At 46.9% G+C, this 21,063-nt stretch overlaps 1 long non-coding RNA gene across 4 annotated transcripts in view; it reads left to right on the top strand.

The window, feature by feature from the left end:
* Window positions 1-3,411: 3,411 nt before the first annotated feature.
* Window positions 3,412-21,063, top strand: part of LOC143835517 (uncharacterized) — a 187,649-nt gene continuing 169,997 nt past the window's right edge. For all 4 annotated transcript variants that reach the window (XR_013230187.1, XR_013230188.1, XR_013230189.1 and 1 more), the window contains exon 1: window positions 3,412-3,607. This is a non-coding gene — a long non-coding RNA (uncharacterized LOC143835517). The remainder of the gene's footprint in view (window positions 3,608-21,063) is intronic.

The following is a 21,063-nucleotide window of genomic DNA, read 5'->3' as shown; positions in this document are numbered from 1 at the left end:
AAGGGGATAAAAAAAGTTGGCTGTTTTATTGTGCCATCCCTCCCCCCCACACACACACACACAGACTGTCCTTGATCTCATTGAAACCAATAAAAGAAAGGAGGAAAGATGCCAACCAAACATGGTGGCAGGTGTTTGTGTGATATTTCGTTACTTTGCAAACACATTGTATCATGATTGGACCTTTTTTGGAAGTGATGGGGGGGAATGATTTCTGACAGGGGATGGCCTGCGTTTTCCCCCTTTTGCACAGCCCAGCCCAGCCCTGACAAACACACCATTAGACCCCACAGCAAAAAATTGATTTCATTGGATTCTCTTTCCATGGGGCAACTGGAGGCCTGAATTGGGTCAAGCTTGAGGCCGCCCAGACTGGATCCAATTCCGTGCATAAGGAGAAATACGCATGCAAACAGGTGGTGATCGCAGTCTAATCGGTCGTGTGAAAGACGTTCATTAGGAAAAACACTTGTTTTGAACTATGGCTGTGTACAATAAGCTTGTTTTTACAGCATTTCCAGTGCGGGACTAGAAACAAATGCCTCAGGTTCAAATCCCTGCTCAGCCATGAAACTTGCTGAGTGACCCTGGGCTGTTTACTCTCTCAGCTGAAACCATCTCGAAGGAACGTTGTGATGATGGAAGAATTGTGTATACCACCCTGATCTCTTTGGAAGAAGAGCAGAATACCTAACCTGGTAAAATTCTCGACAGGTAAAAATAACATCATGGAAACATTGACACAATTGGGTCTTTTTCTTTTCTATAATGTTCAAACATCAAACATGTGTTCTCAAATAGTGTAGTGCATATTGATGTGGACATGTGACTTTCCTAGGCAACTCCATCTTATATTGGGCATTCAAGAACAGGTCCCCCAATGTTGAACTTGGTTTTAGAAAGCAGTTGCAACTGGTCGTTGTTGGGGGTGAAATTTATTTTTATTTATTGACTTTTATATCCCTTTTTTTCCCTCTAGGGCCCTCTCTCCTCCCATTTTATACTCACAACAATCCTGTGAGGTAGGTTAAGCTGAGAATGTGGGAGCAGCCTGAGGTCACACAGTGAGCTTCCAAGGCTGGTGGGGATTCAAACCTGCATCTCCCAGGTCCTAGCCTGACATTTTAATCAGTATCCCACACTTTGGGAAGTGATCAGGGCCACAGAAGCAAGGGAGGTCTTTTCCACTTTCCTCCCATGCCATTCCCTGATCATGTAGCCCTCAAAAAGAGAGACAATCCTCCTTTCTTCCATTGTGCAGGGGAAGCAAGCAAACAAAACTGGAACTGTGAATATCCCTGACTGCGTTTTCGCTTAAAATGTGATGGATGTAGGAGTCAGCCTGGCTGAAAACAGGATCCAGATACTTTCATTCATTCAATAATCAAGCTCCCATTTGGGATGGTATTTAATCGATGCACCTATGTATTCTTGAGAATGACTCACCTGAAAAAAAAGGGGAGGGGGTAAAGGATGGAAATGAAAACAGTACATTTGTCATTTCCAAAATTAATTGTACAAATGAGAAGACAAAAACATGGGGCTCAGAGTACTAATAAAACAGATGGCTTGTTTTATTAATGGGAAATGGCCACTCACCCCTAGGAGTACATGCTTTTGTTGCTTTCACTGTGTAGAAGTCCTCTCCAGGTAACGTGGATTGCCTGACAGACTCCATGTTTCTAACAGTTGATAGAGGCTGTGCACCTTTAATAATTGCATTAGAGGTGAGCTGTTCAAGATATACACACCTTTCTTTATTGCTGTATTCTTGTGCTGTTAAAAAAAATAACAACACTTTCCACCTAGTAAATTTCCTAAATATGATGCAGGAAGCTGTGTCTGATCCTCACATTTTGCAAAGTAAGCTGTGTGCCAAAGTGATTCATGCAGAGAAAATATGGTTTTGTGTTATTTTCCTGGCTCCTTTGATATTCTGCTTGCCTTTGGAAAGTGTGCAGGTAAAGCACAGCCAGAAGTATTATAACAATGCTTTCATTAATTCAGTGTGACATTGTATCCCCTGGGTCAGGGAACTGCCATCCTTCCTGATGGTACATTCACTGATATGAGATGATGGAATGTTACACCGGCCAATAAAAAGGGACAGCCTCCAAACAGCAGCACAAGTCTGTATGATGCAAAAAGTTATTAGGCAGATCACCCAAAATGAAGCCAGACTTCAATCCCTCTTAGTGGTTGTACACTCAGGGAAACTCAAGGAGTTAATGATTTTGTTTTCCAAATGTCTCCGAACCTTTAATGGTTTTGTGATGGACAGAAATTCAACAGGCAAAGACCTTTCTAGCTTACAGATGAAGTGAGACACAAAACTTCCGCTGCTGAACTTCCTTCAACCCTGGGGCCTTCTGTTGGTCGGAAGCCACAGAACAAATTGTGAGTCCAGTGGCACCTTTAAGGGTATGAGCTTTCATGTACATGCACACTTCCTCAGATACAGTATCAAGTGTGCGTGCTCATACCTTGAATAAAACTTTGTTGGTCTTAAAGGTGCCCCAGGACTCTTTTACACAAAAATAAGTCTTGGCAATAGGATCATCAAATAAGTACACTGAGAAGTCATTCCCCGAAGTATTTGTAAAAGTATCCCATGGAGTTCAATGGGATTTCCTTTCTAGTATGTTTAGTTTTACTTTGGCCAAAGGACAGGGCTTTATTTCCACAGCAAATAAAACTGGGTCAACCAAATATTTTCCTAGCAGAGCTCCTGTGCCTTCTTCACAATCATGCAGCATTCCAAAATCCTGGGAAGAATTCATGAAGACAACCTGAGTTTTTCTAACTTTGACAACAGGAGTGCTTGAGAAGGGAAGTAAAACTGGATTTTTCTTGGGGGGGGGATGTTATAGTTAATAGTCCTGTCTCCATCTGGGGCACCTTTCTGCAGGTAAGATTCCTGCCTCTTCATCAAGTGCCTAGGGAATAAATCTTGCCTGAAAATTTAGCCCAAAAAGTGCAGGAACGAAGAGGCTAAATTTCAACTTGTACAAGCAGTTGAAGACAAAAAAGAATTGCCGACGACAAAAATGAGCTCGCCGGCACTTGTGTCTTTAACAAAGGGGGTCTTTTTACAGCAAGGGATCTAGGTATTACCCCCTGTTCTGATCTGCCACTTCAAGAAGCTCCTTCAGGCACTGCGTCACCGGCCGGCTGAAGAGTTGGCAACCCTGTCAGGAAGCACACTCTGCACATGCTTAAATGCATTTTTCGCATCCCTGCGAGGGACCAGACCTGTTCCGTCCTCTCCTCCGCCGGTGACTTCGAACAGGAACGAAAGAGGGAACGAAAAATGACAAGCACCCAGCAGCAATCTGTGCCTCATGACCGGGGGGGGGGGGGGGGAGGAGAAGAAATATATTATTATAATATATATATGTGTGTATATCTCTCTCAATAAAAACGTGAGAAACCCGAGCGGCGGCGGCGGAGGTGGGGGAGAGAGATTTGTTGGCGGCAAGCCGGGAGCCGAGGCATTAGCTAGACAAAGAAATCATGGCGGAGCCTTTTCTTTTTGGTCCCCTCCGAGGGTACGTGGATTACGGACTAACCTCTCGCAGTAGGTGGCGGGGACGACGCCACGGCCCGGGTAAGTGTGCGACCCCCACTAGAGTGTGTGCATGTGCGTGCCGGGGGGGGGGGAGGTCTTCCCTTCCCCTCCCCCCTTCAAAGAGCCCCCGTCTCCCACCCGCGCCGTGCCATTGGGAGGGCTCGCATTCCCTCTGGGGCGCAGCGGCCGAGGCGCACTCTGCTCGCCAGAACCTCTTCGGAGGGAGGGAGGGAAGGAGGGGGCCGAGCATCGCCGCAGCTCCCCCCCCCTTCGCAATGGCAGGCGCCCCTCCGGGGGTCACGGAAACTGGTCTTTGAATGGCTCCGATCCAGTCCTGTCCCCACCCCCCTGGAGGGGCTGGCTTTGCGCATTGGTCGGGCGGAGGGCGGAGGCAGAGGCCGGCTCGGCCCTTTGGAAGGGGGGGGGTGCGACGGGTCGCGCCGAGGGAGAAGCCTTCGCCGCCTTGCTCCGGCCGCGGGGCCGGCGAGCCCCGGCAGTGTCTGGGCGGCGGGAGCTGAAACCTGTCAAGCGGTTGGGCTCGCCAGCGCTGAGAGCCGGCGGGGTGGAGAGCTTAAGAGCGGCTGCCTCTGACCTGGAGGGCCGGGGGTGATTCCTCGCTCGTCCTTCAGATGCAGCTAGCTAGATGGCCTTGGCCAAGCTCTTTCTCTCTCTCAGAGCTCTCTCGGCCTCATCTACCTCACAGGGTGTCTGTCCGTGGAGGGGAGAGGAAGGGAAGGTGATTGCGAGCCTCGTTGAGACCCAAGAAGCCCGCTGGGTGAGCTTGGGCCAGTCACAGAGCTCTCAGCCTCCCCTACTTCACAGAGTGTCTGCTGCAGGGAATGGAAGGGTTGGCAATTGTAAGCTGCTTTGAGACACTTTGGGTAGTAAAAAGTGGGGTACAAAGAAACAGCTCTTTTTTGAAACTTTCTTGAACACAGAGTGTGGGTGGTCACTATCAGAATGTTTGGAACGTTTTTCAGGTGTCACTCAATGAGCACAATCCCATGTCTGGGAATCTTAGGTTTGAATCTCTCTGGGAACAGTTATTGATTCCAAAATCAAGCCTTCATGGTTCAGCATAGAATCATAGAGTTGAAAGGGTTCTCCAGGGTCACCTAGTCCAACCCCCTGCACAGTGCAGGAGTTCACAGCTACCTGCCTACCCACAATTTCATGCCCAAGTGATCCCCCCACTCAAAATTTAGAGTGGTGGACTGGGATGTGGCTGACCCAGGCTTCAATCTTCACTGTGCAATGGAAGCTTGCTTTGTGACTGTGGGCCTGTTGAACTCTCTCAGGCTAACCTAGCATAGAGCTGTTGTGAGGATAAAATGGAGGAGGAGAGGACAACGTAAGTGGCTGTGGAGCCCCAAGGGGAGACAAGCGGGGTATAAATCAAGTTTCACCCTCAGCTGAGGTTAGGTTGCTGAATAGTAGATATATTTTGTACCTGGAGGTCATTTAATTCCATTCCATACAGAAAAGGCAGAATCTATTCTATCCAAACACTCTGAAAAGAACAATTCATTCAATTCCTAATACTTCCTCTCTGTACAACTCAACTGGTCCATGAGAATTTTAATTCCCCCTCCCCAACACTCACTAAAACCAGTAAATGTTTAGCCTTATGTATTTTAAGAATTGGATTTGTTGTCATTACTCATCTAACACTATATTTAAGTGATAGCATTGAAAAAACCTACACGCTACAATAAAATATCTTTTCAGACTTCCAAAAATGTAGTTAACTTAAAAAAAAACATGGGGAGCAATGTTAACCACTTAATACCTGGGTAAAGCTGGTTTGTTTGATTGATTGATTAACCACTCCTCTCTGCATCCAGGCTTGGGGCGGTGAACAACATATATTTCTGCAACAGTGTTAAAAACAGCGTTAAAATCAGAACATAAAAACTGTAATGACAGTAAAACTCTATCATAATGCTCCATCTCAGTATATGTGGGTGACGTAAGGTGTTGGGTGTGTGTGTGTGCGGGGTGCAGTTTGTCTGTGCATCCTGGCCTCAGCCGTATGGCTGGTGGAATAACGCTATTTTGGAGGCCCTAGCTTTTATGTCCCTGCTGGCAGCATATTCCACCAGGCTGGGGCCAGGGCCAAAAAGGCTCTTACTCTGGTCAAGGCAACCTGCACTTCTTTAGGGCCAGGAATCACTAGCATGTTCACATTTATAGAGCTTAGAGCAGGGGTAGTCAAACTGCGGCCCTCCAGATGTCCATGGACTACAATTCCCAGAAGCCCCTGCCAGCAAATGCTGGCAGGGGCTTCTGGGAATTGTAGTCCATGGACATCTGGAGGGCCGCAGTTTGACTACCCCTGGCTTAGAGTCTGACTGAAGGTATATTGGGAGAGGCAGTCCTTTAGATATGCAGGGCCCAAACCGCACAAGGCCTTAAAAGTTAAAAACAATATCTTGAATTTTATCCGGAATGCATCTGGCAACTGATGCAGCTGTTGGAGGTCTGGTTGAATAGGTGTCCTCTGTGGTGTTCTAGTGAGGACCTATGCAGCTGCACTTTGTGCAAACTGCAGTTTCCAGGTCAAGAGGAGGCCCATGTAGAATGAGTTATAGTAGTCTAATCTAGAGTGACTGTTGCATTAATCACTGTGGCTATGCTCTCTGGGGTCAGGTCACTAGTAGCTTTGCCTGGTAAAGGTGAAAGAATTTCTGTTGCCAAAGATCACCCTCAAATTCCTAATGGAGTTCTGTCATATAAAGAAGGAATTCCAAAGAGTGGATTCTTCCAACCACCAAAAAGGTCCTAAAGTTTGGATCCAAACCAATGGGCTTTTCCATATTTGCATTTTCCTTGCTTGCCTGTTATTTGATAGGGAACGGGTACATGTTTTGCTCCTTCTAGTGGTAGATTCGGTACTATGTTGCTTTATTTCAGGCTATTAAGCCATTGTGAAAAAAGCTTCCAGCCTAAATCAGCGAGGAGAAAAGAGCACAGAGCAAGATTATCAAAGCTAACTTGATGCAGCAGTGAGGGATACACTGGAAGAAGCATTCTTTCAGGTTCTTGTGCTATTTTGGACATTGACTAGCAAAAATATTGAATACTAAAGTCCAGCCCTTGTTGTCCAGTCAACCTAATTTAAAAAGATCATGCACAGAGTTTGTTAACAGAAACAAGATGTAGTTGTGAGTTCCTTCATTATGCAGGGAGTTGGACTAGATGACCCTGGAGGTCCCTTCCAACTTTATTATTATTCTATGATTCTAAAACGATTCATGTTCTGGCAGCCAAAAAACTGTTTCTTCAGTGTTGAAAGAGCTCCACTACCTACCTGTTTGTTTCCAAACCAATTCAAAGTCCTGTGGTCAAAACTAATATTAGTCCTAAGTGAACTAACAGCAATGTTTTTTTTAATCCCACTCCCTAATAGATTAGCTGCAATGGACTTTAAATGACTGTAAGTCTTGTATAAACTAGTAGTAGACTGTGAAAGTTGTTTCTTCATAGAATCAGAGAGCCTTGAGTGACAGGCTGTTCCAAGAGATCTGATTGGTTAGCATCAGCTGAGCAGAGAAAGAATGTTGAGGAGAATTCAGTCTGAATCTAGCTCTAATTAAGAGTTAGGTTCTGATGGGGTTTATGTTTAGCCCTGACTGAGAGCACTTTAACATGGATAGAAAACTGGGAAGGTTGGCAGGAAAAGTAGGTAGATGGATGAAGACTCCCATTAGGGCCAGAAAAGGGGATGGATCATCTAGTGAGATTCCCAGTCCAGTTATAAAAGAGAGAGTGCAATGATCCTTGGCTGGGTGTATTTAGAGACTACCTTCTGAAACCTGAAGAGTCAGTAAAACTCAAGACATTTGTGTTTGTGAAGGAATTTTGGAACTGGATAGTGTATACCTGCCTTCAACCAAAAGAGACAGTTAAGTACAAGAACATATACTACAGCATTTAGGAAAAACTATAACAAAAACCTCTCCTTTTAAAGATTCTTAGTGTGTGAAATGCTTAAGAAACCCTCAGTTGCTTGAAACATATGAACTGGAATCTGCCTGTACTGATTTACATATTATTGATTTACCTGATTCTACCTTTCTTGTCCCTTCAGATTCTGGGGCTGTCAGCAAAATAGCTAGTGGGGCCTAGGGTTCCCCCAGGATTAAAACTGATCTCCAGGTGACAGCCCAGTTCTTCGAGAGAAAATGGCAGCTTGAAGTATGGACTCAATGATACTACTTTCTTACTGAGCTCCTTCCTCTTGCAAAACTTTGCCTCTACAAGCTCCCTACCCATCTCCAGGCATTTCCCAAGCTGCATTTGGCATGATCAGCTGCCAGGGCTAGAACATCTTGGAGGGCCCATATCCAGCCTGTGTTGAGGCAGCTGCATTGGTTACCGGTTGCAGCAGAGATCGGGTTCAAAGTTCTGCTATTAAACTTTAAGGCCATTTGCAGTCTGCGCCCCACATACCTGTGGGACCACCAACCTCCTTACGCCCCTCACGAGCTCTTCACTCCAGCAGTGAGAATCTGTTGTAGATCCCCAGCCTGAAGGAGGTACACCTGGCCTCAATCCAGGCCAGGGCCTTTTCAGTCCTGGCCCCGACCTGGTGAAATGAGCTCCCAGGAGAGCTGAGGGCCCTGACTGAACTGTCCCAGTTCTGCAGGGCCTGTATAAAGGAACTTTTCTGCCAGGTCTTTGGGCAGGGCTAGAGTGAATGAGATCAGAGGTCCCTCCCTGAGTTTGTTGGAATATCAGGCTGGCTGTCTGTTTAAGCAACTGCCTCTGCTGGTCTCATAAAAATACATTTCAGGTGGGTAGCCATGCTGGCCTGAAGCAGCAGAAAATTCATTGAGTGCCATAGCACCTTTAAGACCAAGACATTTTTTCCAAGATGTGCTTTTGTGTGTATGCACACTTCTTCACCTACATTGAAATGGAAGTTGCTAGTCCATACACAAAGAAAGAGGGTAAAAATGATCATGCGGCTTAATAAAGTTGTTTGTCAAATGCAAGGACCAGACTGGAATAGCTTAATAAAGTTCTTTGACAGATGCAAGGATTGATTTGCTGCTCACCTATATGTAGAGACTGGCAACTTCCACTTCAATGTATTTGAAGAAGTGTCCATGCACCCAAAAGCACACCTTAAAAAGCACATGAAAGCTTATATTTGAAAAATACGCTGGTACATGTACAAAGCTCCATTTGTTTGCTTGTTCAGCCATTCGGATCTGGAAATGGATCCCGAATTCAACCGGTAGCCAGTGAAGCTGCCGCAGTACTGGTCTTATATGGGCTCTCCATGGCATCCATATGAGAGCCCAAGCAGCTGCATTTTGTACCAGCTGTAGTTTCCAGAGCAGGTTCAAAGATCAGCCCGCATGGAGCAAGCTACAGTAATCAAATCTGGACATGACTGTTGCATGGATCACGGTGGCTAGGGCACTAGTATCCTAGCTTGGTGAAGATGGAAAAATGCTTGCTGGGCCACCTTTGTGACTTGGGTCTCCATTTTCAGGGAGGCATCAAAGATCACTCCCAGGTGCATTGTTGTAAGCTGCACCTCATCCTGCCTGGGTAAGTGCACTTACTGTTCTGGTCCCTTCCTGCCCAGCCAGAGGATCTCTGTCTCTGTATTCCTGCAGATTTTAGACTGTCAGAGCACTGCAGTTCTTGGAGCTTTTCTCATTTCCAGAACGGAGCCTAAAAGGAATGGTTCATTGGAACTACCCTCCCTTATACACACCTGAGTTCTTCAAGTCTCCTAATTACCTGACTACAGTATATCCCTTTACAAGATCCATGTCAATGAGACCATATGTAAATCACATTTCCATTCATTTAAACTTTTGATTAGAGAATGTTTTGCAGTCTCTTGGGGCATTTGGGTATGTTCAAGAGTATTGCAAGCGATATATCGCTCACACTTTTTTCCCCCAGCAAACTTGCAGCTTGTTTAATTGAGGCAATGTTCTGATCTTCAAAACATGCAGAAATGTAAAACAGATTGCTAAGATAATTACTAATAGTGAGCTACCTATGCACTTATTGTAGAGGATAGCTGTGTATGAGGAAAGGAAGGGATAGAGTGTTGGGACATAGCCAAATGGCACTTTTTTAAAGGATCAGATGAGTTCACATAGAACAGTTTTGCAAACAGCTACTCGCCTGTGATGAATAAGAATTGCTTCCAAGTGAGCAGGTGGGAAATTTTGTGGGAACTAGATGAGAATGGGACTCCCCGTCCCCAGTTTTTGATGTACCCAAATTATTTACAACTAGTCTGAAAGCCCGTTGCATCCAGGAATGCAACAGACGCTAGTGCTCACCCCCCAGAGGGGGCCGCTGCCGCCCTACCTTCCATTCCGGCTTTTGGCTGGGCCAACGGCACTGCATCCGGTTGGCCCACCGCAGCCACTGGTGGCTGGGTTGATTTGTGGCTGAGGCAGTGCACCACAGGAGGGCCTTCCTCGGCAGCCAGGCATTGTCTGACCGCGAGTTTGGCTGAGTGCAGGATGGACACACAGACATGTCCCAGACAGCACTCCGCCTAAAGGGGGTTTTCACTAATATTAGATGGTTAGGATTGTATGTAAGGGCAGGTGAGCTAGTAAAACAAATGTTCTAATAACTTGTGCCTATCTGTTTGCCAATTCCCTGCATGTCCATACAATGATGGGGTAGACTGTCCAACTGATTTCCCGTCAACAGAATCGAGGTCTCACCATATGAGTGGCGAAAGTCAGCAGGTATAGCTAGGCATGGAATACTGGCTGAGTGACTGGCAATCGTATTGGAGCACCAGCGTTTTAAACGTTTATGGGGAAATTTGTTAAGGGAGGTGACACCCTAGGCCTGGGCTATCTCCTGGCAAGCATGTTTCCATATTTCCTTGGCGTCCAAAACACAAAGGCATGCCAAATAGAATGCCAAGATTTAGAGAGGGCAGCATGTGGTATAAGTAGGGAAGATGGGATTCTCACTGTACCGAGGGAATTCTTCAGTGGGAGTATCAGTTCCCCGTTTTTCATGGCTGCAGGTCTCTAGGCCCCTGAGCCCCAGTGACACTCTCCTCATACCAGGGCTGCGGCTGCTGCTGCTGCTTCTCTCCTTTTTACAGTTTATTTAGACTTGAGCACAGCTCTTTGAATTAATTATAAGATGAAGCCATAGTTAAATCATAAAACTTTAACTGACAAGCGGAACTACCATGTTCCAAATGCCCCCTGGGTTCACAGAGGCTCCAGTTTTTTTCCCTCCCACCTTGGACACCCTTTGCTTTTGTTATATATTTTTGCAGCTTTTCTTCCGTTGATCTGCTGTACCCTTGCTGTCATTTATTTTATTTATTTATTCGGTTTATTAACTGCCCCTCTCTGCATCCAGGCTCGGGCCATGTGCAACACATATTTCTGCAACAATGTTAAAATCAAAACTTGCAGAACTTTGGTCATATTGTCAGGGCCCGCATCTCTGCCAGCAGCATATACCACCAGGCTGGGGCCAGGGCTGAAAAGGTCACACTTCTTTAGGGCTAGGGGCCACCACCACATTTGCATTTGTAGAAGAAGAAGAAGAAGAGTTGGTTCTTATATGCCGCTTTTCTCTACCCGAAGGAGGCTCAAAGCAGCTTATAGTTGCCTTCCTTTTCCTCTCTCCAAAACAGACACCCTGTGAGGTGGGTGAGGCTGAGAGAGTCCTGATATCACTGCTCGGTCAGAACAATTTTATCAGTGCCATGGTGAGCCCAAGGTCACCCAGCTGGCTGCATGTGGGGGAATGCAGAATCGAACCCGGCATGCCAGATTAGAAGTCTGTACTGCTAACCACTACACCAAACTGTAGATCTTCAAGTTTGTCTGAGGATATATTGGGAGAGATGGTCACTTAGATACACAGGGCCCAGAGGACATAAGGCCTTTAAAGGTTAAGCCAACATCTTGAATTTGATCTGGAATTCAACCGGTTACCAATGCAATCTCTTTTTCTTTGCCAGGGCTTATTTACTGTATATAGCGGAGCGGATTAAATAATCGGTTAAGGACCCCAAGGGTGGGCCCTGTCCGTGATGAGGAAGGGTGCCCATAGTCTCCTTCCCCCAGACTGACACTCGGAGGGCCCAATCGGCAGGTGCTTCGCGCCTGCCGATTGGGCCCTCCGAGTGTCAGTCTGGCGGCAAGGGACCAATTGCAAGCCGCGCTGGTCCCTTGCCGCCGGACTGACTAATTGGGAGGCGTGAAGTGTGTCCCGAACCGCTCCCCTCCAGCTTGCCCACCGGCGGACATTTGGAGGGCCACAGTTTGACTACCCCTGCTCTGGAGTCTCAGGGTGAGGATTTCACTTCACCACCTGATGCTTTTAACGGTCACAGGGACTGAACCGGGAACCTTCTGCATGCCAAGCAGATGACCTCCCACTGAGCCATGGCCCCACTGCACTTGTGATACATAGATATATACATCCACTACAATGTCAGAGAAAACTGATCTGAATGGATAGACCAGCAGTGTGACTCCAGCTTCATATATTGAAACCCAATTCATCTCTCTCTCTTTCTTCTAATGCAGGCCACTTGCAGTTCTGTGTACAGTCCCTATCTAATGTGAGTTAGCATGTACAGCGAGGGACAAGAAATAGATTTCAGACTCCTTACTGGATTTGTCTTCACATATGCTGCATATGTAATAGGCAGGCTCCCCTAGACTGTAAGTGGACGGTAAGGTATTATGACATGAATATATATTTCAGAGTGCTGAACAAAATGAGAATTTCATGCATTGGCAATACAGTGTGACGAGTCGTATCTGACATGACCTTGTGCGTACAGGGGGAAGTTGAGTTGTAAGGCATTCTGCAGAAAACTCAATGCACAAAATCAACAGGACATTTCTCATTTTTTTGCTGCTAATAACATTTTCCCTGTTTTATGCAGATTCTTAGAGTCTCTTGGAGGTATAGCCTCAGAGGGGTATCCCTCTTCTGTGTTCCCACAGGATTGGAAAATGCATTTGATATTGATTATTAACCACTAGGCCAAAGGTTCAATGTGATGTTTTCCAGCTTTTAGTACACAATGGCGTGATTCTTTGTGGGCTGAAATTGGGCCAGTGGCCAATTTGATTTGGCCCCATGCCAATTTTTGTAGGCAATTCTCAGCCTACCTTCAAGGGATGGTTCTCCAAAAACCCTAAATTAGGTCGTTTGATCCCTCAGTCTCTGCCAAACGTCAGTGATGCCATCAGTTCAAGCCAAGGCCTAGGACTGTCAGTCTTTTCTGTAACGTTCCTCTCGCATTGGATTGTAATCTATTCTTGGGCCGTGACTTTCTTTCATGTACATCAGTGGTCCCCAACCTTTTTATCACCAGGGACCGGTCAACACTTATTTTACTGAGGGCCTGGGGGATGGGTAGTCTTTTGCAGAGGGACGTTGCCGCCGCCTGAGCCCCTGCTCCACTTGCTTTCCCGCTGGGACCCCTGACTTCCTGCCGCCCGCTGGGGGGTGCTTCCAGCAACAGCTGAGCAGTGCCATGCCAAGGGGGAGCCCCAGCCACGGCAGCCGCTGGAGACCATCAAAGGTGAGGAGGCGGAAGAGTGTCAGGGCAGCCCCCGAGGCAGCAGCTGGGGAGGAGGACGAGCTACAGCCTGGTATTGACTGATCCATGGACCGGGACCGGTTTCCGGCTCGGGGGTTGGGGACCATTGATGTTAGTTACAAGACAAGGAAGAAATGGTGGTGTAGACTAACAAACAAACAGAAATACAAAGCCTTTATTGGTGTAAAAAATGAAGAATAAAAGAATAGTGTAGACTGAAGCATATAGGGCTTGACAAGTAGGACCTGCTACTAGTCAGAAGCCTAGATAGGTTTTCTTTTGGCCAGTCTGTCAATCCAGGAGAACAAGGCTGTCGTGATGATTGTAACCACTGGGGAATTTCCTGGTAGGTCTGCTTGCCAATCTTTAGGTGGTGGCTGGAGATCTTCCACTATTATAACTAAATTCCAGGCAACAGAGATTAGTTCACCTGGAGAAACTTTGGGAGGTGGACTCTATGGCATTATACCCCATTGCAGTTTCTCCCCTCCCCAAGCACCGCCCTCTTCAGGCTTCACCCCCAAACTCTCCAGGTATTTCCCAATCCCAATCTGGCAACCCTACTCAGCCTGCTTCCCCACTTGGGCTGGTCCAACATAGGGTAGAAGGACCATTCATGGCCCAAGGAAGGTGGCCTCCTTCCCAGGTAAACTAGGTACAGCATGTAGATAGCTGCACCCAGGCCCAATTGATGTGGGAGGTGCCTTGCTGTGCCACACTACAAAACACACTCCTCTTCCTTTGTGGGGGTGAGGCCTGTGGTGCTGCTATTCCCCCAGTCCACCCCTCCCAGGTGAATTTCATCACCAAAGAGGCATCTGAGTCAAAACGACACCGTAAAAAACAATATCCCCCCTCTTGGTTTCCACTTTGTTGGGGGCAAACAAGTAGGGCTCTCATCACCGTCTTGACTGGTGCTCAAGGGAATTTGTCTAAGTAGTTTAAGCCACTTGAGGGAGGAACTTGGTATAATACTGTAATTTAATTTCCTTCCCAGAGCTGCAGTGGCCATACCTCCTGGTCATTATGTAATCACCATTTAACATTTGTGGAAGTAGCTGCATTTCCTTATATCCTACCCCCTTTGCCTTTTTGTGTGTGTTGTGACCATTAGATAGTAAGCCTCTATGTTAAATTGCAGACCTCCCTTAACTGCATTGGCAGAGAAGCATCATCTACATGTCGTAAAAACAGAGAAAGAAGTCATGCAGGGAAGTGAGGAGCGCAGAGTCTCCCTGACAGTTTAAAAACTAACCATTCCACCAGAGTCTGTTAAAGAGCAGCAACATTCATTAATGTTAACAATCTCTCCCTTTTGTAAATCGCCTTGGAAGCTTTTGTAGGTTGAAAAGTGACTGTCAATACAAGAAATATAAATACACCCCTGCAGGCCAGATTGTGCTTCCTGCAGCAGATTTCCCTGTAAACCTTCTGTGTGGAGAAGCAGTAGGGATCAGTAAAGGTCAGAAACTGAAGGGGGAGTAGAAGGATTTGTATTGAAATAGTGCATGGAGATATACGTAGAGTTTGCAATGCATCCTGCTGACATAGGTATGTTCCTGGCAGCCACCTAGGTATGTTCCTGGCAGCCACCTGTCCCCCAATCCCAGGAATAATGAAGTGTGAGAAATGGTGGGGAAGGGATCAAAACCAAAAAACACACCTGTGGAATATCCCAGGCTCAGACTAGTTACCGAAGGTTGACCAAAACTGCATTGAATCAGCATTCCACTCCAGGCTGCTCCAGGCTGCTTCTGTGATAGAGCGTAAACTACTTTTTAAAAATCATGTTCTGGGCTTTGTAGAGGAAAAGTTTTTTCAATGCCCCTTTTCAGGCTTTGCTGGCAGTCAGAGTATTCAACATACTCTGTTATACACATTTAAAATGTATGTGAAATAAACAATGCAGTCTTCTAGCAGTTGCTGGACATCAGGGATGCTTTAGGCTGGACATCAGGCTGGACATCAGGGATACTTTCTCTGGGGTTTCGATAACCCTGGAAGAGTTTCCCAAATGGATGGAAGTTAATTAATTTTAATATCTTTTTTTAAATTGTTAAATATTTATGAGGTGATATGACCATATATGGTCATGTTGACCCACCCCTCCCAAAATGGCCAATAATGGGCATAAAGAGGGTGGAAAGGGGGAGGGTACCCGGGTGGGCATGCTTTCCAACCATATTCTGCACAATCCCTCCACTTCTGGGGTTTCTTAAAGCTTGAAGAATATTTCAGGGGTTCCTCAATGGTAAAAAAGTTGAGAAAAGCTGCTTTAGGATGATGCTGCGTTGAGTAGGGGGTTGGACTAGATGGCCTGTATCACCTTTTCCAACTCCTGCAGAGCGGATTAAATAAAGGAGTAAGGGCTGTTGGGGAGGAGTCAGGGCGGGACCCGTCCGGGATAAAAACGTGGAGAGGGCCAATCAGGAATCATGAAACGGCTCCTGATTGGGCCCCTCCGAGTGCCACTTGGCCCGCCCTGGACTCGGCACCCACACTCCGTCCCAACATGGTTCGCGGCCGGGAAAGGAGCAGGGCGGCCGCATCAAAGACGCGGCCGCCCTGCTCCTTTCCCGCTGACGGACCATCGCCCTTCTCTCCCCCTCACAACTCCCCCCAGCCCTACTGCCGTGGCGACGCCGACACCCTTCTGCGATCTTCCCACCACGACCACGATGCTCCGCCACCGCCCGCTGCCACCCGCCCCCTTCCCAGCCCGACCCCGAGCCCCAGCGCCCGACTTGCCGCTCCAGCGCCTGACTTGCCGCTGGCAGCTTTCACCCATGTCCCCATCCTTTGCTGCCACGGGCAAGGCCAGGACACCAGGATCACCGACTGCCCTGACGATGCAGGCGCTAACAGACACACCGCCGCGGAGCGCCTCTGCCCCTAGCTCTGAGCCTGCCCTGGCGCCCTCGCAAACGCACTGCGGAAAATGGCCGCCCCCAGCCGCTGCTGCGCCACGCAACATAGCTGCCCGCCGACCACGCCCAGCCACGAGGACGCCTGAACGACGCCATCCCCGCTCCCACAGTGCCCTCCAGAGCCGCGAGGTAAGACCCAGCCTCAACCCCGGCCCCGCTGAAGCCTACCGGGATCGCAGCCCCATCCACACCCTGGACTGCCTCTCGTAGCCACTCCACGCCGTCCCCGCCCACTCTGAAGACTTTCCCTCTCGCCGGGGGGGGGGGAAACATCTCGCGCCCATTTTATTGCAGAATAATATGGGCTTTTAATCTAGTTATTCTATAATGTCTATGATACATAGAGAAAAACACAATACTTGTTTTGTTCTAGTTAATGGCTTGAACTAATATAACTCTTGCTAGTTTTAAGATAGTTCTGTGAAATGGAACAGTTTCATTTCTGAGGTTGTTGTAGCCTATTCCTGAGTCCTGACTAGGGCTGCCAGCCTTCAGGGGATACTCAGCCTCCAGGTAGTGCCTGAAGATCTCCTGCTATTTCAGATTCTCTCCAGATGACCAAGGTCAGTTCACCTGGAAAACAATGGCTGCTTTGGAGGGTGGACTCTATTGCATTATACCGACTGAGATCCCACCCCTCCTCAAACCGTAACCTCCCCAGGCTCCATTGCCCAGATCTCCAGATATTGCCTAACCTGGAGTAGGCAACCCTAGTCCTGAAGTTTGCTCCTGTCCTACTTGTCCTTGGTGTCAAAAAGGCTAGTGATCCCTGGTGCTCAAACTAGATATAAGCCCACTCCCCATTTCTAACCCAAAATATGTTGCAATCTGGGGTGCAGAACATGAAGAGAAATGCATGTGCTGCTTCCTGCAAGGAGTTTTGTGAGCAGCAATGGCTGAGTTTACTCTGGCATGGCAGAGAACAGAGCTGATATAGCAGGGAATTTGCATGCTCTGTGACTTAGTACAAAACTTTGGCTCAAAGCTATTAATACATATTTAGAAGTCTTAATTCTGTGGTTTACCGAAATGTTGGAGCATTTACAGAAGAAACATGTGCCTTCCCCCCCTCTCCAAATTATCACTGTCTTTATTAAATGCGAACAACACATCCTTGTATTGATGCAGCAGAAAGAAGTGACAAAACCAGAATGAATTACAAGAAACTCTCTTTCTCATTAAGTCTGCTCAGAATGAGGATTTACTGCATGGGCAGCAATGGCCCCGGGGGGCTTCTTTCCTCATAATCCCACCTTGAAAATGGCTTTGCAATTATTCTTACAAAAATGCGGACACAGTTTCCAGATTGGCATGTCTACTTCACACATAACTAATTGCAATCACAGAAAGGCAATGTATTCCTTTGACTTTTTTTTTGCTTTGTTTTTTTGGGGTTAGGGTTTTTTTTTGTTGTTATTTTGGCTGGTTGCCCTCCTTCTCGCAATGCCAACCATCTCGAAAGCTTGCTATTCCTCCCCCCGTATGACTTCCAGTTGCAAAGTGACAGTATTTCCCATTGGCCTGTTTTGTCACAATAATATAGATCGCAGACAGCGAACACCCTCGCCTGGGCTTGCTCAGTCCTTCCCGGACATTAAGATATGATGACATGAATATATATTTGTGAGGTTTGAACCAAATGAGGATTTCACGCATAAGCAATGTAGCGCAACGAGGAGTATCCGCCATGACCTTGTGAATGCTGGCATAGCATCCAGAATAAACAAAGCAAGGGGAACCTGGAGAAGAGGTGTTGAGATCCAGAAAAGCAGAGGATGAATGATAGGTTAGAGCAGGGATTCCCAACCAGGGCTCCCTGTAGCCCTTGGACTCCATGAGAGCTGTCTAGGGCAGGGGTCTCCATGAGAGATGTCCATGGACTACCATCTAGTGCAGGGGTCTCCATGATGCCTACTCCTGCCTCAAATTACCTCCTTCCTCTCCCCCACACTTCCAGTCCTCCTTGGGCGTGGCCAGCTGACATCGCTTCCTGCCTGGTTCCAGGGCTCCTCAAAGCCTGAAAAATACTTCTGGGCCTCCTCCATAATCCAGTCATTGAAAAAGGCTGGGTTGGGGAGACAAGCTGAGGTCTTAGATGATAAATCTTAGATGATATGGAGTGAGAAAAAAAAAATCAGGGCTGTGATACTAGGGTAGCTGAGGAACCAGGGGAAGGCATATAGATCCAAGAAGCCATGTTGAAACAGGTGACACACAGGACCTAGGGCTGCCCCCATATGTTGCCAGCTCCAACTTGGGAAATACCTGGAGCATGGGTAGTCAAACTGGGGCCCTCCAGATGTCCATGGACTACAATTCCCAGGAGCCCCTGCTGGAGGGCCAGCATCTGGAGGGCCGCAGTTTGACTACCCCTGACCTGGAGTATTGTGGTGGAGATAGATCCTGAGGAAGCGGGTAGGGTGAAGAGCAGAGAAACTTTAACAGGGTACAGTACCATAGGGTCCACCTTCCAAAGTGGCCATTTCCTCCAGGCGAACTGATCTCTGTCGCTCGATCAGCTGTAACCTTTGGAGATCTCCAGTCACTACCTTAGATACTATGCTAGCTCTGAGAGACAGGAATGGGCAATTGGGATGGACAAAGCTAAAAGGCAGTAAGCAGCATGGACTGTTGAAACTTGTGGGAGTGCAGTGGCACAGGGGAAAGGATTCTAGCTCAGTTCCCAGAAGCCTGACTGTGGCAGATGGTTGTCAAAAAGAAGAGTCAAGGTAATACCTTGCTAACCTTTGTCTACCTAGGACAGGCTTCTTTTCTACTTTGTTGAAGTATGGCTTGGCAACCAGTGGAAGATCAAGGGGCAGCTGTCACCTTCCAAGAAATTGCTGGGAACTCTGTGGAAAAACCATAGAGTTCATCTGTCTCTAGGAATCACTGGAACCACTTACAAGTTTTCCTCAGCAGTGATGTCAGTTTCCTCTATGAATTGCCAAAAACTTCAAAGAATTTCAACGTCACTTTTGGGTTTTCCCAGATGTGAAGTTGCACTGTCCCCTATTTAAAACAAGCTATACTTGATTAACAACTGGCAAATATCCACTAGATCTGCTGCAGCCAGAGCTGAACCTACAACATCCTCAGAAGTGGGGGAAAGAATGACTCATTGCAGGTTGGGGATGCAGTAACGTTGCCATCCCCAGGTGGGACCTGGAGACCTCGCAGAATTCCAACTGATTTCCAAACCACAGAAATCAGTTCCTAGGAATTTCCCAACCTGGAGCTGGCAGCTATAAACTATAGCTGCCCTACCAAGTAGTTGTTGATCCAGTAGGGGAGAAGATTGCACTAATAAATCTAGTACAACATCAGTGACTAGCAAATGCCTGTCAGGTCCCAGGGTCACATTGCCCAATGGTTGCGAGATCATTCTTTCCCCTGCTTTTCTTTAAACCCCCTTTAGACTTGAAACATCATTCTGGGTTGAAAGAAAATCCCCACAAATAAAAATTGAAATAAAATGAAGTGTTTATCAAGAGGAAAGATTGTGGGGTCCAGGGATACTTGGTAAGAGGCTTACAAAGGCTATGGCATCTTCTGGAAGTGCTACCATGTGGAAGTAAAGTGGGGACTGAAATACATGAAACTCAGGTCTTCTCCATATCCCTGAGAAGCACAGCATCTCATGAAAATATGAATGGAATGGTATTTCTTTCCCACGAAAGAGAGACCTGTAACGTCTCGACAGAGTATTGTGTATACTTGGCTCCCATCTAAAAATGGCTCTGGTCCATGTATTGAATAGCAGCACTAGGGAATAAATCATATCTTAATTTTTTCCCCTCGTCTTGATGTATTTACCCAAATAGGCTGGATGGGCTCCATCCCAAGGAACTGCTACAAGCTGAGTAAATAATACATGGAGGGAATAATGCACATTTTTAAAAGTCCATAATTACATATTTACATGATAGTCTGTAAATTCCATAATTACTTATTTACACAATAGACCATAACAGCTGCTACTGTCTATTATAACAACTCTCACAGAATGGCATTATGGATTTTTTTAAACGCTATAAAGAAATGTAAATAAATAAATGCATAAAGAACAGTGTTAAATCAATCAAAAATATATGCCATAAATGTCATTGACCTAATCCAGAGAAGGTGATTCATGTGCCCAAGCAGGGTTTCCATATGCATCTAAATGTGATTTGGCTACACTTCTGAATACAAAAGTTGTTTGCATTGAATTTTCGACCTACATTTATACCCTGCTTTCTCCTCGGTGAGGGTACCAAGTGCTTACAGCTGTCTCCCCTCCTCCATTTTAAACTCACAACAACCCTGTGAGGTAGGATAGGCTAAGATAAAAGTGGCATGCCGAAGGGCCACCCAATACGTTTCTGTGGTACAATATGGATTTGAACCTGGGTCTTCCAGATTAGCGATCCCCAACCTGTGGGCTGCGGGCCACATGTGGTCCGTCGACTAATTGGAGGTGGGCCGCAAAGGACGCCTTCTCCCCCCCCCCCGGCCCTTTACTTCATCCCCCCCGGCCCTTTACAGCACGCTTCGGGTGTCATTGTCTCCCATCACTCCCAGATGGGACTATCTCGTTGCAGAGAAACAAGCTCAGGGTTCCCATTGATTTGTCATTGTCATGAGTTAAAATTTCCATGAAAATAAAATGTTCCTTATGTTCATTGTTGTGGCGTGTCTGTATCTTATTTTGAAGGGATGTTTAACCATTACCATAGCGATCTGAGAGCGTTAGGGCAGTGGTTGAGAGTAGAGGAGTAAACTACTCCCCCCCCACCGGGCCTCAGTAAAATTGTCAAGCGTTGATAAAAAGGCTGGGGACCACTGTTCCAGATCACAACCCAGCACCCTAACCACTAGACCACACTAGCTTTACACTGGGACACACATATAGATAAGAGTGCATCTTCAAATATGCTTTCACCCTTTAAACCAGTTGAGCATTGTCTTGTCACATGCCCTGGTTTTTTTCCCTCTCCCGCTTCTTC

The sequence above is a fragment of the Paroedura picta genome, chromosome 1, assembly GCF_049243985.1.
Source record: "Paroedura picta isolate Pp20150507F chromosome 1, Ppicta_v3.0, whole genome shotgun sequence".
In the NCBI taxonomy this organism is placed as follows: domain Eukaryota; kingdom Metazoa; phylum Chordata; class Lepidosauria; order Squamata; family Gekkonidae; genus Paroedura; species Paroedura picta.
The sequence above is the reverse complement of the archived record's forward strand: the minus strand, read 5'-3'. Positions and strand labels throughout refer to the sequence as shown.